The sequence below is a fragment of the Haemaphysalis longicornis genome, unplaced genomic scaffold (assembly GCF_048455015.1).
Source record: "Haemaphysalis longicornis isolate Haplotype H1 unplaced genomic scaffold, Haemaphysalis longicornis Haplotype H1 scaffold_12, whole genome shotgun sequence".
NCBI lineage: Eukaryota > Metazoa > Arthropoda > Arachnida > Ixodida > Ixodidae > Haemaphysalis > Haemaphysalis longicornis.
In genome coordinates, this window is record NW_027526225.1 from 100780218 (window position 1) to 100791885 (window position 11668).

Sequence of the window (11668 nt, forward strand, 5' to 3'; positions counted from 1 at the left end):
CAAAAGAGCTTTGTCGCGGCTGGCCTATAGAACTAAAGCCACAGATTTTTCTTTAGCTGGCTACAGTAGCCTGAATAGCTGTGACTCTATAGACTAAACACACTAGGATGTTCTATAGTCGTCTAAAGAGAATTGTATGGTTTACATTCTTTATTGCAGGATGCATAAAAACTTCAATAGCTGGCTATAGCCTAATTTATGCATTTTTATAGGTGACCATAGGGACCCATAGGCGGCCATAGCTCACCATACATTTTTCTATAGACGCCCATAAGGCATTTTTGTATGGGCACCAACACGAATCGCCTCCTCCAGCCATAACAGCCAGTCCATAACACCTTGGACGAAATTGCCGAAGCATAAAGGACCGCTCAGCTTGAGAGGCTGTCAACCACCAAAGCAGGCAGAAAGATCCTGAACAACCTCGGCATAGGCTGCCACGAGTAACAGGGGACGAAAACCTTGATTCCCGACGACATACGACGAAACCTCAGAGTAGATTCCATTCCAAAGAATGTATACCAAAAATTCAACAAAAGGGCCCTCTTCCCGCGAGGGGGACTCGAGTAAATGCGTCGCATAGAGGGTGGGTCTATTGCGTTAACATTCAGTGTTTGGGGAGTTGGTGGTAGCGAATGCGTTGTATCAGCAGCTTCTTGACGTAGTTTGAATGAGTCAAGGATATAAGGCGCGTTCGTAGACTTTCATTCTGTGTCGGTTTTGTGGCGCAGTGGGAAGAGCACCATGTACCTCGCGTTCCGCCCACAGGTAGTGAATGCGTTGTATCAGCAGCTTCTTGACGTAGTTTGAATGAGTCAATGATATAAGGCGCGTTCGTAGCCTTCCATTCGGTGTCGGCTTTGTGGCGCAGTGGGTAGAGCACCATGTACCTTGCGTTCTGCCCGCAGGGTCGTGGGATCGAAACCAGGCGCCGGTAAGTAATATTTTTTTATATAGTGTAGGGGAGGGGTGCTGACCTGTTGTTGAGAGCGAGGAGGGTAGCGTGATGCGGGAGAGGAGTGGGGGAGAGGGCGCACCTGGAACGGCTGTTGCGGACGCCGACAACGCCGGGTGACATCGTGAGTTAAAGAAATGCTCTGCATTTAAAAGCAAAAGAAGAGAGAGAGCCAAAGCGCTAACAGACATACACGCCAGCGACACCAAGGCCAGATATCTCGATGCGGCCGAGTATGCCGGCCGCGACGGTTTCGCTGTCGCCATGGTCGACGCCGACGCAAACACCCGCACGGCAGCCAGCACGCTATGCAGTCAATCCGAAGAGGCCGACGAGAGCCATTTCCCTAGCCATCGCAGACCGAGACTGCCAGACCGTACTGAGCGACTCCAGAAAGGTTGTAAGGAACTTTTTCAAGGGCAGAATTGCGCCGACGGCGGTCCGCATACTACAAAAAGTGAAAGGAAAGAAGAAAGTACGCATTCAGTGCATGGTTCCCGGCGCACGCGGGGTGAGGCGTCGGAGAGAAACGCAAACCGCAACGAAATGGCACACGCAAGGGCACGAGCACGAACCGACCGCGCCCACGGCAACCTTCCGCAATGGTTCAGAGACAGAATGACAAACTACAACGAAATGACCTAGGCCTTCCGTCTCACCCGCAGACTTCTCCATCCGCCCTGCACGGGGCTAAGCAGGTCGCAGGCCGTTATATACAGGCAACTAACTACAAATGGGCACGCTGCCGAGCCTGGCACTACTCCACAGAATGTACCCTGACAAGTGCAAGGCATGCCGCAGGGAGACGGCCACCTTCGCATACATGTTGTGGGACTGTATCAAGAATCCTGACGAGGCTAAATCAGGACGCATACGACTGGAGACCGCGACGACGAGTAACAACCAAGAAGAACAACTATGGGCCGTACAGCAGGCCCTCGAGGCGCTGACCAGGCAGGAATCCGGCAAGCCGGCAACGGCAAGCGGGGATCCGCGCCGCAGGCCCGCCACGAGGACGACGTAGTCCCAGTCTACGCGCGAATGCGCGAATGGCAGGTATCAATAAAGTTTCCCCAATCCAATAAGCCAGACGAAAGAAAAAACTGGCGCAGTCAGCAGAAGGCCCGGATCGTTTCGTCCGCGTCCTGTCACATCTGGTAAGTCACCATTTTTCGTCTGATAAGGGCGAGAAATTTCGATGCAGCGATCACCGAGCTAACTCTAAATTGAGGGTTTTCGGCGATGACGTGGGGGCTCCCTCGGCAAGCTCGTCCGCATCAAAGCCGCCACCGCTACCGGCGCAACTAACAAGTAGCTGCCATCGCCTTCCCACCCTTCTTCCGATGCTGTTCTTTCATCGCGCGTTCCGAAGACAACACCACAGCGGGGCGTAGTGGCTTGGCTGGGCATTCGTCACACCTCGAGACTGCTGGCTCCAATTTAGCTCCATGGCTACAAGACTTGTTTCTGAGGGACACGGCTGGATGAAAGTCCTTCGAACAAGGCAGGTGCCGGCCAATCAAACCACCTTGATCCTGCAATCCCAAGAAGGCTTCACTTTAGCCGGTTTGCGGCCAGCTGCACTTATGATCGCCATTCGCAATGCGGCGAACGTAGTCCCATCAGAGGCAAATGCTACGCACAGTCGCCCAAGAATGAAAGCGGGTCACGCCAGCGTGTGGCCTTCACTACACGGTGCGTGATCTAACGACGCCCACAGGAAGCACCGGACATGTGCAATCCGGGATAAGGGCGCGAGGTTGCATGTCCTACTAATAGCAGAACTTCGCTGTAAACCAGTACACGTCGAAAGCAAAAAAGAAATAACACTAAATAAATCTTCGCATAGACATCTCGAGCTTCGCGATAGCTGCGCCGACTGCCGCCGCTTCTCCGCGGCGTCTTCGGGGTGAGCTCTGCTTTGGTGATAGGGGATCATGCAGTATTTTGGTTATGTTTCGCTTCGTTTTGCATTTCCGCGCTCTAAACAGCTTGTTATGGTCGCGCCTGGTAGCAAATAGTACGTTTAGGGCCCCTCCAAAAAACATCTGCGGCTTGATCGAGTGCCCGAGCACCAACAAAAGCTATTCAGGGACGGGGTTACGCGCTTCCTGACCGCTCGATCGGCCGTCAGTGACGGCGTCAGCGACGGCAGCACCGTGACACCATTGTCCCAGCCGAACACACCAGGCACAAGTGAATTTTTTGTCGCCTCGTTTAGACCTGATACTTGCGCATTGAAAGGTTCGTTTCGTCTTGCAGCGGTATAACGAATGGAGCTTCGTTTCCAATATATACGTCGTAGAAATATGTTTGGGGGATGTGATTGCCGAACCCCTCACAAGCACTTGTGCATTTTATGGGATTATAAGCCATGCGAAAATGTCAAGCATAGTGCAAAGCTCAGCGCCATCAAATATGCGCACGCTTACGCCTTATAATAAATAACCAAGGAACGTTAATGAAATCACGGCATAAAAAATGGTCTGCAAGTCGTAAAGAAACACAGTTGCTCATACGGGAATAAAGAAACCCAGTGCAGCTTAAGAAATCCTAAAGATTTTCGTTTTTACGACTCTCAAACCACAAGTCTTCACGACTTTACGACTCTACTTTAGTACGACTTCACTTTAGTCATTACGACTCTCAAACCACAAGTGGTTTGCGCGTCGTTCAATCGATGAAAACTGGTCGCTTTTCAGGGACGAAATGGCTGCTTTGGTTAAGCCTTACGTACCGATGATTTCTATCTTAAACAATAGGACAAATCAATAGTTTAATAGGGGTCTCCACATACAACGAAACAAAAAGAAGCGGTTATGCAAGAATGCCAGGCGTGTAGGTACTCCTGAGGCATGGCAGAAGTATAACAAATGTCTACCAAAATACGTGTCTGCTTTAACGGCTGCTACAAATAAATATACTTCATGCGACCTGCCCTCAATTCTTAAAACCAATCCCAGAAAGTTTTGGCAAGAAATATCCCCCGAAACGATAAGTCATAAAGTTTTGCTATGCGGTGACAACCACATTCCCATTTCCGACGTTAATTTTTCTACTCTCTTTAACACGTTTTTTATCGTCCGTTTTTACTGAGGAAAACTATTCTACCGTCCCCCTTTTCGATGACCTTGATTTCCCATATATGCCACCAATTCCCATTACTGTCCAAGGTATTGAAGCTTTAATAAGCAACCAAAAACAACCTAGGTCTGCAGGAGTAGATAACATTAACTCAAAACTTTTCAAAAACACGAAATAAGATCAAGTATGATCTTATATCAAATATTCATGCGGTCATTATCTTAATGCCAGTTGCCTAGGGACTGGAAAATAGCTAGAACTCCCGCTCACAAGAACCCGCCTGCTTTCTTGTGCCTGTTAAGCAAGCGGTCTGGCCCGCCGGGGACCTTCGTACATCAAGCAGCGTCAAACTGGGGTGAAGAATAAAGAAGGTCGGACGAGGCGATGAAGCGGTTCAAAATATGGTTTATCCAGTTTATCCGCGCCTGGGTCCGTCGTATGAAGCGGACCGTTGCACCCGAGCGTCATATAATCGGGGTTTTTGGTGCATCGTTTCTATGGGGAGTTTTTCCGGACCGCGGTGATTCGTCGTAAGAAGCGGCTCGTTGTAAGTCCGGAAGACGTATCAGCGGGGTTTCACTGTACCTCCATCGAAGTTGTCTTCCCCAACTTTTGGTCTCGTCTGTCAGCGTGCCTGCTTTACAGCGTACCCGCACGATTGTGTCACCTTAACAGCGGGCCGATTCATTTTGGGGTTTAACGCACCGAAGTTAGACTCCGGCTATGAGGCGCGCCGCAGTGGAAGGCTCCGGATTACTTCCGACCACCCGGGAATCTTTAACGTGCGTCCAAATTTCGACGCGCGGGTGTTTTCGCTTTTCGTCTCCATCAGATAAGTAACCACCGTAACCGGGATCCCATCTCCTTGGGCTAAGCAGCACAACGTATTAGCCGCGGAGCCACTGCGGCGGGTTAAACTCAACTATTTAAGAGTATGTACAGTATTAGTCGGTTTTTATTTCATATATTTTGGAAAGCCACGCAGCCTGGCTGGTTTCCTTGCAAAATGCCGGTCCCCCACGGTAGCGTCGTCGTAAAGCACATAACGCGAACACGTGCTGAAGCGTAGAGGCTCCGATGAAGCAGACGGCAAAAAAAAGGGGCAAATAGTACGTCGAATGGAGATGCTTAATCAGCGAATCACTTGCAGGGTCAAATTGTAGCCTCCAGTAGCGTCGTCGACAAATACATAGCGCATACACCTGTTAAGCGTTCGGGCTGCAATTAAGAAACCTGGAAAAAAGAAAAATGGTGAAGACTGTATGTCGAATGGAGACGCTAAATCAGCGGATCCCCTGCAAGCGCAAAATGAGAACATCGTTGTATACCCGTACATGGGAACAAGCCAGGTTGCATACCCATGCATCTGAAGGTAATTAATATCCTCGAAATTGGAGCTCAACCACCGACTCGTGTTTCGTACCCTATACATTTATACTGAAGACAGTTTCGTGCTGATGAGGATTGCATATGAGCCCGGTTTGCGGCATACCGTTTCCAGCTAACGGTTTTCCAGCATGCTCTAGTGGTTACCGTTGCAGCCAAAATGGCTGTAGATCACGCCTCCACCTCCTTTCTCTCTCACCAAGACCGATTTGCGCGACGTGAGCTTCGGTCCTTTACAGGCAGACGCTCCAGCACCGAGCAACAATACCGGAGAACTCGTGCACGGCGGATATACGAACGAGCGCTGTGTTTCGGACCAGCAAGCGGCCCCTGTGAAGTATAAAGCATGCTTAGAACGAAGCGTGCTGCGAGAGCACTTACTGCTTCGCTGCTTCTTCTGTCAGTTGTCTGCGGCGCCGGATATGCGCTGTCCACAACTGGAAGAGGTAAGAACACCGTTGCGTATTCTAAAAAAGGATTTCTGCCAAAGTCTAATCGAAACCAGCGTCCGGTATTATGCCCAGAGCATTTAACACCCACTGTGATGGTACGTGGCTAACACGTAGTGTCCGGAGCACGAGGACACGGGTTTGAACCTGGCCGAAGATGTACGTGGTTTTGCTGAAGAAGGGGGTAGAAGACGAAAAATCCTGCGGATCAATGTTAAAGACCCTCAGAAAATATAAATGAATCTCTAGCCATGCGGTACCGTACGCCTCATCCCAGGTGTCGGTTCGGTGCCTATTATTCCAATTTGATTCTTGACATCCATTAGGGACCGATGTGCGCACAAATATAAACTGAGTGGACGGAGCCGTCCGATTAAGAACAATAATTTTGCAGCGAACGAACAGCTAACAAGGAAAAAAGGTAAGAAGCAATCCCCCAACGTGCTCACTCACTTGTAAAAGAATTAAAAAATTGATGCTGCAACAGGCAATCGAGCAAAATTTGGTTGCAAACGAAGCAGGTTCAAGAAACACAAAACTGTGCCTTGAGCACCAAAGATCTTCCTTACCAATGTGCCAGAAAATGGCTGTTTCTTGTCGTTCATGTGCCCCGCTTTCTTTTCACATATATACAGGTCACAATTATGAGAGCGTGTTGATAGCAAGTCAGTTTCCTCCGTGAGACATACACGAATGAAACATTATTCTGTATGGCCACATAGGGTCTGTGCTGAGCAGCGCGGCCTCCCACTGCTCCTCGTTCGTAATTTGTAATAAAATGGGGTGCTTTTTAAGAGTTTGAAGGGTTTTTTTTTCACAGGACCAAATCGCATGTGGTAGGTCTGCGTATTTATGGTAAAGAGGGCATCGGTTAGAGTGCAACTCGGGGTAGTAGAGTGATAAAAGGCCAGGTCTCACTAGCACAGGTGGCCGAAGACGCCGCAGAGATTTACATAAATCCTGCCGTCGCCGGAAGGACACTGAAGTCGAGCTGAAAACGGTCCCACCCGTGTCAACAATGAAGTTTTATCTGAACTGATCTGTTTGGACACGTGCAACATTCCAAACACCATTTTTGGAAATAGTTTGAAATGAGTTACCGCGAGCTTTTATCGCATTCCATCTTTTGGACGAAAGGTCGACATTAACGGCACTGCTCAGGTGCTTGTCGTCACCTATCACAAGAACGAAAACTTGGCAATAACGCGGGCCGGAATAATTATGAATTCGTCAGCAATTAGCGCCGCACACCAGTTCAAGAAAATCTTAAGACGCCTACGCACTTCTCAGTGGTTGTGACGTCTAGTTCAGTTCAGTAAAACTTTACATAGGTTGGGGAACGTATTAAAGGGAAAAACTTGCGTGGAGTCCCCTTACCAGGTCCCCAGAAGATTGTGCCCTGGCCGAGGCCCTGTCGGTCTGCTGGTGCTGGTTTTCCAAGGCCTCGTTGGCCAGGGTCGCCTCCGATGTTTTTAGTAAATGAGGTGTGGTATTGTTTTTTTTATTGTGCTGTTTTGCCTCAGGGCATCAAAGGAATGGAAAGATAAAAAAAAGGAAAGTGACGTGAGGCAAGCGGCTTCATGCACTGCAGAATGCTGTAGAGGCGTCTCGGCAAGAAAGTCCAGCAGCTAGCCCCATGCGTCCACCGACTAATATCGGTTTGCTATATAACTGGGAAGTGCCACACGATGTGGAAAAGGGTGGCTTTGTCGTTACATTTAAAACAGTTTTCCCTAAATCAGTGTGGGAAAATAAGCGCGAACCTTGATCTGTGTGGGAATGTGTTTGTTTGTATTCTTTCGAGTGTTTGTGCATGGTGAATATTTAGTTCCATATTAGTTGTGGGTATAGTTCTCCTTTCAAGTCTTTTTTTCCTTTAAGACGTTCTGCACAGTATTCTTACGGTGGAAGGGCGTAGGAGGGGTTTTCGTCGCTGCGGTTGTTAAGGCTTCTCGCAGGCGAGTCAGCGCTCGCGTTTGATTTGATTTTTTTATTATTTCTCGGCAAAAACCAAGGGGAGGCTGAGGCAAAAGGCGAAAGTGGCCTGACAGAAGCCTCAGCCACCCGATTTACAGCGTACATAACAACACGTCTGTTCACAAATTTAAGCATGATAGCACAATCGTATTAGAGAAATAGCACAAAGCAAAGTCATTACTACACTTCTTATGTATTATACAAAGCATAGGTCTCAAATTCACCATGTAAAGGCACCATGTAATGTTGCGTACATGGTTCAGTTCTCTTGGGATAATATATTCCAATCGAACGACACCGAGTGCTTTTTGCACGTTGACGTCGTAGACTATGGACATTGGTTTGTGAGGCGTGAGCTTCCAACGGCAGCCCCGCCTGGTCACTGCCCAATCTCTTTGTGTGGAGTAAACGTAGGTTCGTTTCCCAGGCCACTTTTAGAGGTTAAGAACCCTGTCGTCCGGTCTCCGGTTTCTTTCGCAGGCGGCTCAGCCGGGCAATGATGAAATTCTCGAAGAGGGGGCCGAATTTACGAGCTCCAGACGTGATTACTACGACTGGAAAAATCGGGGAAAGCTTTCGATTTGCGTCACATTCCAGGATACATGGCCAATGAAGAAAACTTCCCGCAACAAACTAACTCTTTTAGCTCCAAGTGCACATAAATCCCTGAATCGACATCGGCCGGGGCTCTCTTCCCGCCGAGGAATACCTCTAGTCGCCCGGTGCGCACCGAAGCCTTAAATTCGTATTCGAAACCTCAAACTGCTCTGGCTACAAGTGCACCCAGATCAATTGAGCCTCGTAGGCTGGTAACATACATATTTCCGCTTAATGGAACCGTCTGGTCCTCGATGCCCAATGCATGCCACTGGCCTCTTTCTTTCCACTGCGAGACGCCCCTGCTGTGCTACAAGCGTACGAGCTCAGTTTTAAAATAAGTCAAAAAATGGATATATGATCACTAATACTGCTCGTAAGACATTTCTTAGGCACAAGTCAATAACGGCTTCACTCGTGTCTGTAATGCGACTAGGTGCGTCAATTAAGATTGAGAAACCGTTAGAAGAGGCAATATCATAGAATTCATTGCCAGATTCAGTAGTATGCAAGGGATTAAAACTAAAGTCCCGCAAAGTCACCACACGACTATTTACGGATGCCAGATATCTAACAATGAATCAAGAAACTCAGAGAACTCTGTGAGCGACCCATACGGAGGCCGGTAGATGACGCGTGCCACAAACGCGCTAGATTTAAGAAAAATGCATTCAAAACTTATGTTCATTACTTTTTACTCTGAAATAACCCGGTAAGAAAAATTATTACTAATGTAAAGCGCTACCACCCCCTTTCCGCGTGCCCCGCAAAATCGATTCACATTTATAAAGAAGTAACAAAGAAAGCTGCGCGAGTCGGTTAGGGTTCACGCTGAAGCGAAGCGCGAAGAAACAGCGACAACCAGGAGGAACAAATACAACGGCACAGAGCGCTTGTTTCTTCGTTTTTGTTGTTTCTTCGCGCTTAGTTTCATCATATTTATAACCTTTACAGGCCACTGCATCTTGACAGCCGGTAAACCACGTCTCACTAAAAGCCAATACGCCAAATTTGTGATCTAGGGATGAATGAAAAATACACATTTCATCCTCTTTATTCCTTAAGCTACGCACGCTTAAGTGATGAAAGCTCAAGAAGTCGACGGGATTCTTAGCGGCAAAAGCGGGGGAACGAAATGAAGTGGCAGTCGCGGGTTCGATTCCCGGCCACGGCGGCCGCTTTTCTGATGGAGGCGAAAAGCAAAAACGCCCGTGCGTTTGAGATTTCGGCACACACTAAAGATGCCCAGGTGGTCAAAATTAATCCGGAGCCCTCCACTACGGCGCGCATCATCGCCTGCGTCGCGTCGGCGCGTTATACCCTGCAATCAATCAACCGAAATGAGGTGGCATTGTGATAGCGGCGTTAGAGCGGAATTGCGGCAAATTCGGCAAAAGTATACTGTGAAACACGAACAAATTACTCCGCACTGATTTTGTCAAGGTCGGTCTCGCTGCGAACGACAACCACCGGAAAGCCTTGTTATAGTCTGAGAAGAACCTTGTTCTGGGAATTCTGGGCATAGCGGAATCTATTTTCACTTGCCCGTCGCGCGCACTTCGAAGAAGTTCTCTGTTGCATTTGGTTGGGTTCTCAGCAAACGATGCCGTCGATTTCGCTCCCCTTGGGGTCTGCCGTTTATCAAACGAAGTGTGTCGAAGCGATTGACGGTAGAAGCGCACAGTGATTCCTAGCAAACTCGCATGTGTCGAGGGAAGTCTGCGAACATCAACTACATCATCAATAGAAAGTTCAGGCAAGGCGACAGTCCGGGCCACATCGTTAACTTTCGAGATCAAATCTTCATTTTCAGAAGATGGGATGCCTTGTATTCCCAAATTTTGCTTTTTACTGCGCCACTCATTCGCAGCTGCCTGGAGGTACGGAACGTCCTGTTTGGCGCACTTGCATTCAAGTTTGTTGACACGTTGCTTCCAGCTACGCACACGGGGGATTAAAAGAAGTGCGAACAACGGAGCGCATAGCCTCCGACGCATTCTGCACCATCTGGCAGCAAAGCCATCAAACTGCGCGCATGCGCACTTCTTCGAGAGCGTTTGAGAGTGTGGCCCACGTTTATGGGGAATGCTCGATCAAGGAACGACGCCCTTCGTTAATTTTGACGCGCCTTTTCACGCTGCGTCGCCCCTAACCAGGATGATCGTTGAAGGGAATCATGCTGGCTGAAATCAGCGTAATGCGCGCTTGGCTCCCAATGTAGTAGATAACAGGGTGCTCAGAGGCGACAGAGCATAAAAAGACGCCTCAAAATAAATTACCGGCGTCGCTACTTTATGAAGCATCTCCCCTAAAAGTAGGCAACACTCTCAAGCGCATTAAATGGACTACGCATGCGCGCAGTTTGATGACAGTGCATCCTGACGGTGCTGCATGCACCGGTGTATGTGCTCCGTTGTTCGTATTTTTAACCCCCCCCCCCCCCCTGTATCTCCACCTCATGCTCTGCCTGCGTTTTCACAATTTCGTCGTACTTTTGGGACATCAACTCGATAGACTGCTGCGCTTCAATAACCTGAGCTAGTGCATCGAGTTCGCGCACGATGTCTGCAAGAATGTGAGCGATGTCAGAATCTTTTACCAACGTATACCACCACTCCTGCCCCTTGGAGCACGGCAGCTGACGCATCGCCAGGATTTGCGGCCTACCTCGCCTTTGCCCTTAATTGTAGCCTCAGTCAACCCAGAGCAGTCCCCAAGATGGTAAACGTACTGACATTCGATGCCCTTTAAAGCACGGCCGTCGGGCGGTAGCGTTCGTTGCAGGTACGACAGGTGTCTTCCAGTGTAGACATTTTCACAACAGAAACATAGGAAAACGCAAGCAGCACAAACAGTGCCCAACACAGCAATGGGGAAGCGGTGGCGGTCAAAATCAGGTAAGTTGTGCTGGGAATTAGATAAAATCACCAACCTGGGAAGGCGAAGAAAAACGTGCCAGGGCCGTGCTTCCACCACCGCCGCTGCCGCCAAAATGCCTGTTTCAGAGCACGCTCGCCAGGAGTAGTACGTGTAGTGGTCACGTGCTTCCGGTTGACAAAGCGGTTGTGTGTGCTATCGTTATTTTGACGTTTAATGGCGTTTACTGGCACCATGCAGTTATAAAGTTTGCCTTCTCTCTGTCTACTGAAAGCGCATGATTCTTGACCGGCAATGGAAAACTAGACGAAATGCAGCGGACATGACAACGCAGGCCCGTCTT

The 11668-nt window shown here is 49.0% G+C and overlaps 1 long non-coding RNA gene across 1 annotated transcript in view; it reads right to left on the reverse strand.

The window, feature by feature from the left end:
- Positions 1-11430, reverse strand: part of LOC144163104 (uncharacterized) — a 350313-nt gene extending 338883 nt beyond the window's left edge. Inside the window, exons 1-2 of the long non-coding RNA XR_013320830.1 lie at positions 11381-11430; positions 5807-5862 (exon numbers count right to left, since the gene is read on the reverse strand). This is a non-coding gene — a long non-coding RNA (uncharacterized LOC144163104). The remainder of the gene's footprint in view (positions 1-5806; positions 5863-11380) is intronic.
- Positions 11431-11668: the final 238 nt, after the last annotated feature.